Genomic DNA, 15,758 nt, shown 5'->3' with positions numbered 1-15,758 from the left:
AGTGTTATACTGCTCTGTGTTTGCTATATAAGGCCTGCTGTGGCCGGTAACTACACATTAGGGAGAGATACTGATATTGTATGTTTTCCTCCCATATTATAATTAGTACATGGAAACATACATCAGTGCTTATCTTATTTATTTTAGAGACACATTTGCCACATTTTGGGAGGAAATAAAATATCCTATGAGATAAACATTGTACACCTTATTTGCATATAAAGCAGCAAAGCATTGTGGGAACTCCCTCCATCTAAAGGGACAGTCAGTACAAACCACACTGAGCAAAGTTCAGCAACACTCAGGAGTTCTCTGCCAGACGTCCAGAAGTAAAAATGCAGATATCTCCGGATTGCAACCGAGTCACTCAAAATCGGCAGCAAGTGTCTGTGACTGGGCAATCCCAAGCTCTGTACAATGTGCAGTACATCTCCATGCCATCCAGGACTATTAGCATATCATTAGGAAAAGGATAAACCATGAAACAGAGCCCTTGGCAAGATAGCAGTTTTTGCCCACCTCTGATGATCACCCGGCTTTGTTTTGCATAAAATGTTGTTCGGGCTAGCATGCACCAGCCCCCTAGACTCTCTCCAGGCCCTAGGCAACTGCCTAGGGTTGTTTTGTGGTTCATCTGACTTCCATTTCCTGCCTCTGAACCGAGGCGGCAGAGACAGTCCTGCCTGGGGGGAAACAAGCAGTTTGTAAATAAGGATAGGCAGGATTGTCTAAACCAGACTTCAATTTACAAGTCTATGGGGCTGAATTTTATGAATGATTTCAAAGTCCCTATGCATTATATAACCCATGTCCAATCAACAACTCAACTGATTTCAGGCTGCAATTGGTTGTATATATTGAATGAACATACTGAGAAACCTGCAACTGACGTGATCGATCGGGTGTGCTGTGGTAACAGTGTGCGATATCGTAACAAGCAAAGAACATGATGGAACCCCTGTCCTCTGTCCCCCCAAATGTTAATGTTTCCTCAGATGCCCATGTGTTACCCTCCCTGGCGGCGGTATGATTATTTTAAGATTTTATTGTCTAAAGGCAGTGCAATTTTTTCACAAGCTTTTAGACACACTAGAGGCGTTTTTTGGCCAATTGTAAGCGCGGGAGTTTTTTTCAAAACCCTGAAAGCGGTTCCACCATGCTTCTCTATGAGAGAGTTCACATCTGAGCGGTTCGTTTCCGATCCGCTCAGAAAAGCGGTGATTGGGCCATATTTGAGGCAATTTTGCCTCAATGGAAGGTATAGGAAAAACGCAAAGGCTCACAAAATCGCTTTGTGCGGCGATTGCGTTCCCGTTTTTAGGACTAAATACATTGCATTTATTCTTTTCCGGATCAAAGAGTTTACTTCCTGACTTGCGTCAGGAAGTGAAAAAATGCTATCGCTCGGCAAAATCGGTTACAAACACGGTTCACAAAAAAACCAGCGTGCAGCTAATCGCTGGGAATTGGAAAGAAAAGTCGCGTCAAAAACCCCAAACGCGGACGGCCACACAAACGTAACGCAATGTGAACAAGGCCTCAAACCTTAAAAATCACACCGCTAGATAGAGCTGCTGCAACCCTGCACATTACACACCTCCCATGGATCCAGCTCGGGGTTACCTCTCTGCGCTGTGGATTTCCAGCCGGAGCCTTAGGTTACCGATAAGGAGGTTAAAGCTAATAGGAATCCATATTTAACTAAAAAAAAGTCAGATACTCACCTAAGGAGAGGGAAGGCTGGGGTCCTAATGAGCCTTCCCTCTCCTCTCCCGGTGCCCTCCGTGCTGCGCTGGATCCCCCGTTCTATTCCCCCACCAGGGGGACTTTGGAAGTCTTCGGGAGCCGAGTCCTCCCGAAGACAGGCGGCTCCAAACTGCGCATGTGCGAGTGCGTCATAGAGGGCGCTCGCACGTGCGCAGTGTAGAGCGGCCCATCCTCGGGAGGACTCGGACTCCCGAAGAATTTCCTAAGCCTCCCTTCGGCGGGAAACCAACAGTATTTGACCAAAACGGTTGAATATTGTTATGGGGGAGCCAGCGCAACAGCGGGGACAAGGAGAGGAGCGGGAAAGCTCTGTGGGACCCAGAGCCTCACTCTCCTTAAGCTGGCCACTAACGGTCCAATTTCTAGCGATAAATCGTTCGAGCGATCAGAAATTCTGATCGGACGAAAAATTGTTCACTACACCATCAACTAACCAATCATTGCTTCCTATCTATCACGACCAACAAGGATATCCAAATTTTCGTTTGACGAAAATTCATTCGGGCGACATTTTTTTCACTCGTTCATAATCGATTGTGTCCACCAATGGAGATTATTTACAACCAATCCGATCAGAATTTCTGATCGCTCGAACGATTTTTCGCTAGAAATTGGACCGTTAGTGGCCAGCTTTAGGTGAGTAGCTGACTTTTTTATTTAAATTTCGGTTCCCATTAGCTTTAAAGGCTCAACTGTTCCAGATTTTATTCACATCCAATGTGGCTACTGCATGTGGGACACAAGTAGGGAAGCAGGAGCAGCTGGAACAGGTGACAAGAAGCAGGAGCAGCTGGAACAGGTGACAAGAAGCAGGAGCAGCTGGAACAGGTGACAAGAAGCAGGAGCAGCTGGAACAGGTGACAAGAAGCAGGAGCAGCTGGAACAGGTGACAAGAAGCAGGAGCCGCTGGAACAGGTGACAAGAAGCAGGAGCAGCTGGAACAGGTGACAAGAAGCAGGAGCAGCTGGAACAGGTGACAAGAAGCAGGAGCAGCTGGAACAGGTGACAAGAAGCAGGAGCAGCTGGAACAGGTGACAAGAAGCAGGAGCAGCTGGAACAGGTGACAAGAAGCAGGAGCAGCTGGAACAGGTGACAAGAAGCAGGAGCAGCTGGAACAGGTGACAACAAGAAGCAGGAGCAGCTGGAACAGGTGACATTTTAATAGAGGGGGGAGGGGGGGGTCGCAAGAGATGGCATGCATACATTGATCAGGAATCAGTCTGCAGTAAATGGGTAGCTATCAGATTGCCACTTGCTCAATGTGCCCATACACCGCTGGATGCATGAGTTAAAAAAAAATGCTCATCTAGTTACCTGGGGCTTCCTCCAGCCCCTTGAAGTCTCTGTGTCCCTCACTGTAGTTCCGCTGACAGCCACTCTTCTGTGGTCCCCTGTGCAGAACGCTCCTGGCCACGTCAGTGCGGCCCCCAGTGCCATGTTCACAGAAAGCACTGACAATGGAGCTGCGACGAGGGACACAGAGACTTCAAGAGGCTGGAGGAAGCCCTGGGTATTAGGTCAGCATTTATTTATTTTTTACCTCATGTATCCTTTAACAAATCATGTAAGTACAGATCTCTTCAAGTTAGCAATCAGCTTTGGAGGCCGTGCTGCTTGCTAACTTTCGCCAAAGTCATTTTCACATCAAAAATGCTATTTATCATTTCGAGAAAATATTCATGAAAATGCATTGTATTTTGCAAAATGATCAAAGGAAACGAATTTTGCAAAAATTTCTAAAACTTTTATTTTTAGCACCAAAATTGACGAAAAAGTGGGAAATAGTTTTTTTTTTATTACCACAATTTGTAAAAAAAAAAAAAATACAATCTTAATACAAAATGATTTTCAGGGGCAGTTTATCTCGAAAGGCAAATTTAACATTATTTTCGCAAAGTTTATGTGAAAAGTTTTGCTGAACATTATTCAGAGGATAAACTTTACACTTTCATAAATCTTAAACACCCCAGGGATGGCTTTTTGTGTGCATAAAACATATCAGCAGTCATCGCCCAGAAGGTGGAATTGAACCACTCTGTCGCTAGACAGCTACAGGTTTGAAGCCTGCACCCCAGACCACTGAGGATCATCTGGGCAATGTTACACTGCTCTGTGTCTGCTATATAAGGCCTGGTGTGGCTGGTAACCACACATTAGGGCGAGATACTGATAGTGTATTTTTCCTCCCATACTATAATAGGTACGTGGAAACATACATCAGTGCTTTTCTTATTTATTTTAAGGACACGTTTGCCACATTTTGGAAGGAAATAAAATATCCTATGAGCTAAACATTGTGCACCTTATTTGCATATAAAGCAGCAAAGCATTGTGGGAACTCTATGCCTTAAAGGGACAGTCAGTGCAAACCACACTGAGCAAAGTTCAGCAACACTCAGGAGTTCTCTGCCAGATGTCCAGCAATGAAGATCAGCAATAAGGCCCAGTGCACACCAAAAAGCGCTAGTGTAATCGCAAACGCTTTTTGAAATGATTTTTCTAGGGGATTCTAGGCATGTGCAGAGTGATTTTCTAATCCTGCCTAGCACTTTTTGGAGTGTTTTGGTGTAGAGTTTGTGTTTTTTTTGTTACAGTAGATCTGTAACTGAACAGCTTCTGTAACAAAACCGCCTGGAGAACCGCTCTGATCTAGCGCTTTTCAGAGCGATTTTCCACTTTTCTATACTTAACATTGAGGCTGAATCACCACAGAAATCAGCAGAAATGCTACAGGACCCGCGTTTGGGGGAGAATCACATCGCTCAGGTGTGCTCCATCCCATTCATATACATTAGCCAAGTGCTTTTCAAAGCACTGGAGTTTTTAAAAGAGCTCAGAAGCGCTCTTGGTGTGCACCAGCCCTATGATGCAAACTGCTTGCAACTAGGGATAATCAATGATATGTAAACACTTCTGAGTTTATGCAAATTTATGTACATTTTATGCAAATATATGCAGCTTGAAATTGGACCACTTGATTGGTCCATTTTTAAGCTGCATATATTTGCATAAAATGTACATTCATTTGCATAAACTCTGAAATAGTTGCATATAATTGAGCATCCCTACTTGCAACTGAGTCACTCAAACTCCGCAGCAAGTGTCTTTGATTGGCCAAACACAGGCTTTGCACAATATGCAGTACATCTGCATGCCATCCAGGACTATTAGCAGATCATTGCCCGCCTCTGCACAGGAGGGGACATGATAATCCTGCTTGGGGGAAAACAGCAGTCTGTAAATGACAGGAAATACAGTGGAAAACCACTAGAACCAAAAAACACAGAGACAATGGAAGCCCAAATGTTGGCACTTCAGGCAGGTGGGGATACACAAACCCAACTCCACTCAGGTATACCAGAGATCCTGGGAGCGGTCGCACTCTTGGAAAAAACACATGTACTCTGACCACCTATAAAGTGGAGGAATTCCACTTGGGGTCAGTTGTAAGGAACTCCCCTCACTGGGAGGGAGAGGAGAGGGGGGGGGGGGGGGAGTAAGACACAGAACAAGGGGAAAGAGGCACCCTATGAGTATAAAATGCTCTAAAAACAAATAAAATAAGAAAACTTGAGGTGGAATACCTCAATAAATGACACGTTCATGTAAAATGAACTATTTATTGGTGTAAAACACAGGCAACACGTTTCGTGGGAACTCGCCTACTTCCTCAGAGCAAATCAAGTGCCCATAAACGTTAATGTTCCAGTACCAACAGAGTGTTTAACACAAATATAGGAGAAAATATATAAAGTCCGAAAAATACAATAAATACAACTTTATCCAAACAATCAATGTCTAAAACTATTGCCGACAGTCATGTACATTTCTTACATGTACTGATCTGTCGGCAATCATTTTAGACATTCATTTACCACACACTGTTTAATTTTCATGACAATTAGAAAAATTCACCAATCCTGATCGACTTATATTAGAAATAAAACGGGAAATTTGATCGATTTCTCGCTGAAATCAACAAAAAACTTTCAATTGTTGGGGGACAACCAATTATTTTTATCAAATTTCTGTAAAGTCAGAGCATTTTATTGCATCATGTGTGGCCACTGGGGATGATCAATAATATGCAAATACTTCTGAGTTTATGCAAATGTATGTAATTTTTTATGAAAATATATGTAGCTTGAAATTGGACTAATCAAATCCCACCCAGGTTTAAGCTGATTGGACTGATTTCAAGCTGCATATATTTGCATAAAAAATTACAATATTTGCATAAACTCAACATTGACAAAATCACATAAGTACAGTTCTTCTGCTTCAGAAGATAAACTTTACATTTTTGAAACACTCCAGATAGGGCTCTTTTTATGTCGCTTACAACTAACATCCATCGCCCAGAAGGTGGAATTGAACCACTCTGTCGCTAGACAGCTACAGGTTTGAAGCCTGCACCCCAGACCACTGAGGATCATCTGGGCAATGTTACACTGCTCTGTGTCTGCTATATAAGGCCTGCTGTGGCCGGTAACTACACATTAGGGAGAGATACTGATATTGCATTTTTCTTCCCATATTATAATTAGTACATAGAAACACATATCAGTGCTGATTCTTATTTACTTTAGGGACATGTTTGCCACATTTTGTCAGGAAACAAACAGCCTTCAAGATAAACATTGTTCACCTTATTTGCATATAAAGCAGCAAAGCATTGTGGGAACTCCCTGCATCTAAAGGGACAGTCACAATAGAGTTCATGCTTAAAGGATACCAGAAGTGGCATGTGACATGATGAGATAGACATGTGTATGTACAGTGCCTAGACCACAAATAACTGTGCTGTGTTCCTTTTTTTCTTTCTCTGCCTGAAAGAGTTAAATATCAGGTATGTAAGTGGCTGACTCAGTCCTGACTCAGACAGGAAGTGACTACAGTGTGACCCTCACTAATAAGAAATTCCAGTTTTTTTTCTATTTCTTGCTCTCGGAAGCCATTTTCTGCTAGGAAAGTGTTTTATAGTTGGAATTTCTTATCAGTGAGGGTCACACTGTAGTCACTTCCTGTCTGAGTCAGGACTGAGTCAGCCACTTACATACCTGATATCGCCTTAGAAGAAATCAGCAGAAATGCTGCAGGACCCGCGTTTGGGAGAGAATTACATCGCTCTGGTGTGCTCCATCCCATTCATATACATTAACCAAGCGCTTTTCAAAGCACTGGTGTTTTTAATAGCGCTCAGAAGCATTCTTGGTGTGCACCAGCCCTTACATGCAAACTGCTTGCAACTAGGGATACCCACTTGATTGGTCCATTTTTATGCTGCATATATTTGCATAAAAATGTACATACATTTGCGTAAACTCTGAAGTATTTGCACATATATTATTATTATTTTATTTTTGGAGTGTTTTGGTGTAGAGTTTTTTTTTTTTTTTTGGTACAGTAGAGCTGTAACTGAACAACTTCTGTAACAGAAACGCTTAGAAAACTGCTCTGATCTAGCGTTTTTCAGAGAGATTTTCCACTTCCCTACACTTCACATTGGGTATCATTCATAAAGCATTTCCGCATGCGGAAATGCTTAACACCGGTGACTTTCCCGACCACTCAGCATAAGCCCCATTCATAAAGGCTCTTTCCGCATGAAAAGGTGACAGAGCGATACATTTCCGCCTTGTGCGGAGTTTTTCTAGATTAATCTAGAAAAAGTAACAAACACATCCATTCATAAAGATTAGAGCAAGCGGTATCCGGAAGGAAAATACCGCTTGCTCGACAGTAGCGATAGGCGGGCGGCATACATATAAATGAATGGGAGGGACCTCCCAAGCAGCATCAGACAGAGCAGCGCAGGGAGGGAATCGGGCAGCTTTTAAGTTTCCGCATGCCTACTGCCACGCTACCGCCAGCTTCCTCCAGAAAACCTCCGCACTTCTTCCGCAACAGGCAGACTTCTTTATGAATGGCCACCCAGAAGTCTTAATTACCGGTTGCGGAGAAGAACGGTGTTTTCCCGCACTACCGACAGCCTGTTTATGAATGATACCCATTGAGGCTGAATCACCTCAGAAATGCTGCAGGACCCGCGTTTGCGTTTGGGAGAAAATCACAAGGCCAAACCAGAAATGTTCGCCGGCGGGTGCAGAAGCATCGGAGCGGGGCTACGGAGGCACCAATCGGCTGCAGGGGGCTGAGGGAAGCCCCAGGTGAGTAAATCTCATTTTTTTTTAGACTTAAGGATCACTTTAAAATCGAACGATCTAGCTTGGTGGATTTTTTCCAACGACGATCGTTTGCAAAAATAGTAAATCGTTGGAAAACGGTCATTCGTACTAGGCTTGACATGCGCATTTCGCTATTTCTCCATTGAACTTTTCATTTTTATGCGCAATAGTTGCTTTACGTGATGTAACGTTCGTTCTAACGATCAGATCGTTACACACCTTTAAAAGCTAACTTTACTTAGGCCGTTCTTTCGTCACGAACGATCGTTGTCGTATGTGTGTACGTAGCTTCAGGCGTTATCTGCCAGACGCCCAGCAGCAAAGATCAGCAATAAGAATCAAACTGCTTGTAACTAGGGATGATTAATGATATGTAAATACTTCTGAGTTGATGCAAATTTATGTACACTTTTATGCAAATATATGCAGCTTGAAAATGGAACACTTGATTGGTTCATCTTCAAGCTGCATATATTTGCATAAAAATATACATACATTTGCATAAACTCTGAAGTTTTTGCATATCGTTGATCAGCCCTACTTGCAACTGAGTCACTCAAACTCTGCAGCAAGTGTCTGCGACTGGCCAATCACAAGCTTTGTACAATGTGCAGTAGATTTGCATGCAATCCAAAACTATTAGCCTATCATTGCCTGCCTCTTCACAGGAGGGGTGGAGACAATTCTGCCAGGGAGGAAACATCAGTTTGTAAATGAGGATGAGCAGAAATTGAATTCTGTGGGGCCGAATTTTACGGTCGATTGCTAAGCCCCAATGCATTATATCACCAATTGGGATTGGTCCAATTCCAGTTGCATACAATTTGCATTACATCTACACATGTAAGCTGGAGTTATTAGCATTTAATTGGCCATCTCTAAGTCAGGGCTTTGGAGTCGGCGTTGAGGAGTCGGAGAAATTTTGGGTAGTCAGGGTTGGAGTTGGTGGTTTCATAAACTGAGGAGTCGGACGATTTTATACAAAATCCACAGCCCTGGTAAGTATTAGACTAAGGAGTCGGAGTTGAGGAGTCGGAGACATTTTGGGTACCTGGAGTCGTGGTTTCATAAACTGAGGAGTCGGAAGATTTTTGTACCGACTCCACAGCCCTGATTAAAGGTGGCCAATTAGCCATACATCTATTGATTTTGCAGCCCGATTGACCATCCTATAGGATAATTTTATTGAATTGAATGAAAGTCAAGCATGTCTGATCAACGATCCAACCAATTTCAGGCCAAAATCAGTCAAATGTGTTGATTGAACATGCTGGGAAATCTGGAGCTGGCCTGGTCATCAGGTGTTTGGTGGTAACAGTGTGCGATATTGTGGCAGCGACAAACGCGATGGAACCTCTGGCAGCTGTACCCTTATATGTTAATGTGCCCGTGTAATAAAATCTCACCTGTTCCAGCTCCCCTTTTCACATCCCACGTGGCACACAAATGGAGCTGCAGTATCTGGGCACCAGCAGCCGCTGGAACAGGTGAGTATGAAAAGAGACTCAAGTCTTCAAAAAAAACCCCCCCAAAAAACGGTTTTCTGCAGTATCTTCATTAGCACTAATGCCCTACCTAAAACGCTGCATCCCTGCAGCTGAAATCACAATTAATCACCCCTCACTCCCGGGGCAAAAATCCATGACTTTCCTTGTCGTGGAATTTGCTGCCCGGGGGAGGTAGAGCTTTAGGCTGTAGCTCTGTCTCCATGCTCGTCAATCTCCACTGATCGCCGCCTCTCTCCACCCCTCTCAGTGAAAGAAGACTGAGAGGGGCGGGAACAGGCGGCGATCAGTGAAGATTGATGGGAGTAAAGGCGGAGCTACAACGCAAAGCTCTCCCTCTACTCGAAAGGAGCCCCAAATCTTCCCCTGGGGATTTCAAGGGTTTTAATTGCGATTTCAGCCATTGGGATGCTGCCTTTCAGGTAGGGCATTACTGCTAAAGAAGACTATGAAGTAAAAACGGGGTTTTTTGAGACTTCAGTGTCTCTTTAATATATGGGGGGAGGGGGGCATTGAGGCACCTGCATAAGAGAATTAATGCTGAAAGTGATCGGGGATCAGCCTGCAGTGTATGAGCTGCCAGCTGATTGGCCCTTGGTCACCTTTAGGCACTATTCACATCTGAAATTGATATCGCAAATGCAAGCGCTTTGCAATTTTGTGCATGATTTATTTTAGCGCTTCCCGGTGCTTGCCTGCATGCTGTGGTTTTTTTAAAGCGCTTTTCTAAAGCGTTTTTGCAGAGCGATTTTTTAATTCACTCCCTGACGCAAGTCAGGGAGTGAGCTCATTGACTCTGAAAATAATAAATATGATCTATTTATTCTTAAAATCGCGAATGCAATTGCTACACAAAGCGATTTTGTTAACGTTCAGAATTCTTCCTATACCTTCCATTAGAGCAAAAACTCCCCAAATATGGTACAGGCACCGCTTTGTGCTGACTGAGCGCAAAGCGGACGAAATGCGCTGATATGAACATTCTCATAGAGAATCATTGGACAAGTGTTTTGTGGGGGATTTTGAAAATCGTCTGCGTTTGAAAAATGGCCAAAAAGGTTGCCATACACCATACAATTACTGTATTTCTCTTCAATTGGAGAATTACAATCAGCTTTTCTGATTGTAACATTTAAACAATCTGGCCAATGTACCACACACAAAGTGTGTCTATACATTAAGAATTTGACCATCTACCCTACACCATTCCATTTTTATGAAAATTGATTAGAAAAATCCACCACTCCAGATTGACTTATATCGAGAAAAAACAAAAAACAAAAAAACAGGAAATTGGATTTTTTATTGGGGGTAAAAGAAAGCTTTCAATTTTTCTGGACAAGCAATCGTTCTTATACAATTTCTTTAAAATCAGATTATTATAAAATGATATAAAATTTCTGTAAAATCAGATCTTTTTTTATTTTTAGAAGGATGAACCAAATCATGTAAGATTAGTTCATCTGCTTCAAAAAAAAAATTTTACATCTTCATAACTTTTAAACACTCTAGGTTTGGTCTATTCGTGTGTAGCATACAACGTAAAGCGGAACTGTAAATTCCTTAAAAAAAAAGCCCCCAGCAGCCGCCCTGTCCCGCTCCGGTCCTGCCCGAGCCACCGCTCTCCCGGGCCAGCTAGTTTGGTTACCGCCGTCGAAGGCAACTGCACCTGTGTGCCCCTGGCTACGCAAAGCTTTCTTCACGTCCCCGCCCTTTATAGCGTCCTGCGTTATTAGTGCAGGAGGCTATTGCGTGTTGGAACGCGAAGAAAGCTTTGCGTAGCCGGGCACACAGGTGCTGTTGCCGTCGACTTGCAAGTAGGCGGTAACGAAACTAGCTGGCACGGGAGAATGGAGGCTCGGGCAGAACTGGCGCTAGACCGCATGCAAATAAGAAGACATTTTGACTTATATATTCAATGTACAAGTCAGATTTTCTTCTTATTTTCATGCTGTTGTGTATCTTTTAAAGTGGAACTGAACTCTTGCACAGGATACATGGAAAACAAAGAGAAATGTGCCCTGTACGTATTTAAAGAGTTTAGCCTTTCTAACTCCTCCTCACTCACCCCAGAAGGTGGAATTGAACCACTCTGTCGCTAGACAGCTACAGGTTTGAAGCCTGCACCCCAGACCACTGAGGATCATCTGGGCAATGTTACACTGCTTTGTGTCTGCTATATAAGGACTGGTGTGGCCGGTCATTACACATTAGGGAGAGATACTGATATTGTATTTTTCCTCCCATACTATAATATAGGTACATGGAAACATACATCAGAGCTTATCTTATTTATTTTAAGGACACGCTTGCCACATTTTGGAAGGGAATAAAATATCCTATGAGCTAAACATTGTACACCTTATTTGCATATAAAGCAGCAAAGCATTGTGGGAACTCACTGCATATAAAGGGACAGTCAGTACAAACCCCACTGAGCAAAGCTCAGCAACACTGAGGAGTTCTCTGCCAGACGCCCAGCAACAAAGATCAGCAATAAGGTGCAGATATCTCCAGCTTGCAAATGAATCACTCAAAATTGGCAGTAGTTGTCCCCAGGTGCTTACACATGTAAGATAAAAGTCTTTGGAAAACAAAAGATCAAAGATCGATCCGCAGAGAATCTTTGTAAAAAATTTTTTTGCAAAAGTCCCCAAACGGTAGAAATAAAATATATTTGTCTCTCAATCTTCCATACCCATCTTGGCGGATTGGATCTGCAGACAATTGTTTGTTAAACAATGTGCATATGAGATTGCCATCAGTGTTGAGTGAAAATGCTAATATTGCTTTTGGCATTCATTTTTGTGAAAACAATGTACAATTCAATATTTGAGTTAAAACATCATCTAAAATACTTTTTATTTATTTTTGTGTGATTTTCACGAATTATCGCTGTAAAATATCGGTTTTGTGTTTTTGCAAAAAAAATTATTGATTATTCACATTTTAATGGTAAAAATACTGAGGTTTTTGTTTTTTTTTTTTTTTTTTTTTTTTGCATTTTCGTAAAAAACTTGAAAATGCGAACATTTTGGCACTTTTTTTTTCGAAAATTTTCCTGAATTGAAAATAGGATTTTCAATGCAAAAATGATTTTGGAGAACACTTGCAAGCAACACCGATTGCCATTAGGAATGCTCATTCGGATTCCGCGAAAATGCAATTTCCGAAATTCCGATCGGAAATGGGATTTCCGCATCGGAATGCGGAAATCAGTAATGCAAGTGCGGTAGGCGGATTTCTCGTTCACAAGATTCAGTTTAATAAACCCTGAAAATTTGGTGTTTTTAGGACTTAAGGGGGCTTTGCTATTAACCGCTAAAGTCGGCGGATTTTTACTGTAATATAAATGCAGAAAATCTGCATCTGCCTATTTTCTGCATTTTACATTACAGTAAAAATCCGCCAACTTTAGCGGTTAATAGCAAAGCCCCCGCAAGTCCGAAAAACACGAAATTTTCAGGGTTTATTAACCAGCATCTTCTGAACAAGATGCAAAAAAAGTTTTCAAAAAGACCTTATCGTTTTTGAGAAAATTGATGTTAAATTCAGGCGGAATTTCCACGATTTCCAGCGGAAATTCCGCATTGGAATGCGGAAATTGGTAGCGGAAAGCGGAATCGGTAATTGGCAATGGCGGAATGCGGACTTACCGCAGAATCGGAAATTGCCATTCCGACCATCCCTAATTGCCATACATTGCTTAACCCCTGTGTGCACTGCGTGAATAAGAAGGAAGTGAATGTATTATGGGCTGGTGCACACCAGAGCGGTTCTGTAGCGTTTTTAAAAATGCTTGGGGATAGAAAACCGCTTGGCTAATGTATTTCAATGGGATGGTGCACACCAGAGCGGGTCGTTTTTTCCACAAACGCAAACTCGGGGGCTGCAGCATTTTTTAGATTTCTGAGGCGTTTCTGCCTCAATGTTAAAGTATAGGAAAGTGGAAAACCGCTGTGAAAAACGCTAGATCAGAGCGGTTTTCCAGGCGTTTTTGTTACAGTAGTTGTTCAGTAACAGCTATAGGGCCCATTCACACTTGCTGATCGCAAAACACTAGCGCTTTTTCTAGTGTTTTGCTCTGGCGTATTTTGTCGATTAACGCCAAAAAATCACCATTCACACCCGGCGATTTTTTAGCGATCGCATTTAGCGCTTCTATAGCACTGAAACACGATCGCCGGGAAATCGCCTGAAAATGGTGCAGGCTACGCTTTTGCGTTTAGCGTTTTTGGGCGATTAGTGCAAATCGCCTAAGTAAGAACGGGCCCATAGGGTTTCATTACACTAGCGCTTTTAAAAAGCTCTAGCGTTTGAGCATTTTGCCGAAGTGTGAATGGGGCCTTACTGTAACAATATATGAAATCTGCTACAAAAAAAAAACGCTCCAAAAACGCTAGGCGTGTGTAGAAAACCTCTCTGCACATGCCTAGAATCGCTCTGAAATCTGCTTCAAAAACCTCTAGCGTTTTGTGGATCTGCTAGAGGTTTTTGGTGTGCACTGGCCAAAGGAAGCATTGCTCAGGTGTTCTGCCTTTTAAAAGTGAGGGAATTTTAGATGATTGAAGTTGGGGTGAGCATATGAGGTTTCCCATTGCATCACTGCTGATTATGCAAATTATCCCTTGTTGTCCCTTAAAGGGAAGGTTCAGGGAGTCTGCAAAAAAAAAAAAAAAATCCATATCCACTTACCTGGTGCTTCCTCCAGCCCGTGGCAGGCAGGAGGTGCCCTTGCAGCCGCTCCGCAGGCTCCCGGTGGCCAACCCGACCTGGCCAGGTCGGCTGCCAGGTCGGGCTCTTCTGCGCTCCAACGACGGGCTCTTCTGCGTCCCACGCGGGCGCGCTGACGTCATCAGACGTCCCCTGGGCTGCACTGCACAGGCGCAGGGCTGCGCCTGCGCAGTACAGCCCGGAGGATGTCCAATGACGTCAGCGCACCCCCGTGAGGCGCAGATTGGAGCGCAGAAGAGCCCGACCTGGCAGCAGTGTTGCCAACTCATCCCTTTAATTACTGACACATATGAATTATACAGGTTTCGTGGCTAGGTAGAGATGCAGTTAATGCACTGATTATGTGTAAGTAGCCCCAGAACCTGTATAACTTAGATGTGTCAGTAATTAAAGGGATGAGTTGGCAACACTGCCTGGCAGCCGGGCCTGGCCAGGTCGGGTCAGCCACCGGAGACCACCGTAAGCCTGCGGAGCGGCGGCGAGGGCACCTCCTGCCTGCCACGGGCTGGAGGAAGCCCCAGGTAAGTGGATATGGATTTTTACTTTTTTTGCAGACTCCCTGAACCTTCCCTTTAAGCTAGCCACACCTCCAGATCCGCTGGAATGCAATGATGTGTCAGCTTGTTAATATTACAGAGCCACAATAATCCAACATGCATACAGACTGTTTCAGTTGGTTAGTCCTCATCAGTGCATGGGATGAATTTTACAAAGAATGCCAGCATAAAGATGGGGGTTAGTGAGCAGCCCCCCAACAGTAAGTATTGCCTACCGCACCTCTCCTGACAGACTATTTATGAATCTCCCTTAGGAATTGTTTCCACTAGAGGTATTTTGCAGTGCTTCACTGTCCACAAATTTGGAAAGGGAAAAAGTAGTCAATTAAAAATCGATAGACTACCTCTGGATTCGTACGCAGGGAAAAAGAGAAAGCATGCACAAATGATGCATCACGTAAAGGACACCTGAAGTGAGAAGACTATGGAGGCTGCCATGTTTATTTCCTTTTGAACAATACCAGTTGCCTGGCAGCTCTGCTGGTCTGTTTCGCTGCAGAGGTGTCTGAATAACACCAGAAACAAGCATGCAGCTAGTCTTGTCAAATCTGACAATAATGTCAGAAACACCTGATCTGCTGCATGCTTGTTCAGGGGCTATGGCTGAAAGTATTAGAGGCAGAGGAAGAGCAGGGCTGCCAGGCAACTGGTATTCCATAAATAAGATAAACATGACAGCCTCCACATACCTCTCTCTTCAGTTCCCCTTTAAAAGGAACCTAAACTGAGAAGGATATGGATCTTTCCTTTTAAAATGATACCAGTTGCCTGACTCTCCTGCTGATCCCGTGTCTCTAATACTTTCAGCCACAGCCCCTGAACAAGCATGCAGATCACGTGCTCTGACTGAAGTCAGACTGGATTAGCTGCATGCTTGTTTCAGGCGTGTGATTCAGCCACTGCTGAAGTCAAATAGATCAGCAGGACTGCCAGGCAACTGGTATTGTTCAACCACTTCACAACTAAGGGGTTTTACCCCTTGAGCAGCAGAGCAATTTTCACCTTTC

At 43.4% G+C, this 15,758-nt stretch overlaps 3 non-coding genes across 3 annotated transcripts; all 3 read right to left on the bottom strand.

The window, feature by feature from the left end:
* Positions 1 to 3,776: 3,776 nt before the first annotated feature.
* Positions 3,777 to 3,863, bottom strand: TRNASTOP-UCA (transfer RNA opal suppressor (anticodon UCA)). The gene has a single exon. It is a non-coding gene; the product is annotated as a tRNA-Sec (tRNA).
* Positions 3,864 to 6,122: 2,259 nt separating this feature from the next.
* Positions 6,123 to 6,209, bottom strand: TRNASTOP-UCA (transfer RNA opal suppressor (anticodon UCA)). The gene has a single exon. It is a non-coding gene; the product is annotated as a tRNA-Sec (tRNA).
* Positions 6,210 to 11,525: 5,316 nt separating this feature from the next.
* TRNASTOP-UCA (transfer RNA opal suppressor (anticodon UCA)) lies at positions 11,526 to 11,613 on the bottom strand. The gene has a single exon. It is a non-coding gene; the product is annotated as a tRNA-Sec (tRNA).
* Positions 11,614 to 15,758: the final 4,145 nt, after the last annotated feature.

Source organism: Hyperolius riggenbachi, chromosome 5 (genome assembly GCF_040937935.1).
Source record: "Hyperolius riggenbachi isolate aHypRig1 chromosome 5, aHypRig1.pri, whole genome shotgun sequence".
In the NCBI taxonomy this organism is placed as follows: Eukaryota; Metazoa; Chordata; class Amphibia; order Anura; family Hyperoliidae; genus Hyperolius; species Hyperolius riggenbachi.
This window is presented reverse-complemented; position numbering and strand designations above follow the sequence as displayed.